This window comes from Schistocerca serialis, chromosome 3, assembly GCF_023864345.2.
Source record: "Schistocerca serialis cubense isolate TAMUIC-IGC-003099 chromosome 3, iqSchSeri2.2, whole genome shotgun sequence".
Taxonomy (NCBI): domain Eukaryota; kingdom Metazoa; phylum Arthropoda; class Insecta; order Orthoptera; family Acrididae; genus Schistocerca; species Schistocerca serialis.
In genome coordinates this window covers 732037676-732038301 of record NC_064640.1, presented here as the reverse complement: position 1 = coordinate 732038301, position 626 = coordinate 732037676, and positions in this window count along the sequence as shown.

Here is a 626-nt window from a genome sequence, read left to right as displayed (position 1 = left end):
TGGCCAGTCCATGTCCCAGTGATGCAGTTGGTTAGTGCACGGTCCTTATAGTCTCTCTTAAACTGGATTCTTTGTGACCCATCCTTGTTTCCTATCTTTCTCAAACTCACCTTAATGTTTATCAAAGCTACTGCCTTATTGGAATTGATGTTATTTCGTAACTACTAGTTTGAAGGCTGCAACCCTGTTGTTAAGTATTCTTGCTCATTGAAGCCAGACAAGCTTTAATCATATTACTTAGGAGACTCATCAGTCCCCCCCCCCCCCCCCCTCTCTCTCTGTGTGTGTGTGTGTGTGTGTGTGTGTGTGTGTGTGTGTGTGTGTGTGTGAGAGAGAGAGAGAGAGAGAGAGGGGGGGGGGGGGGGGGGCACACGGGCGCGTGGGCATGCGCTGAACAGTACGATGGCAGCTAGACTGGCGGCAATGTGCATGAGTGCTAAATAATGGCTAGTGGGCTTGAAACTATTGCTGTCAAAATAAACAATGTAACTATGGAAGAGCTATTTCCAAAAAAGACATTTGCAACTCATCTTTTTAGTACAGTTACTACAAATCGAAGCATTAAAAGTACACATTGAGTAAGGGTTGAGATTTTGATAGAAGATATTAACAGCCTATAATGTTGG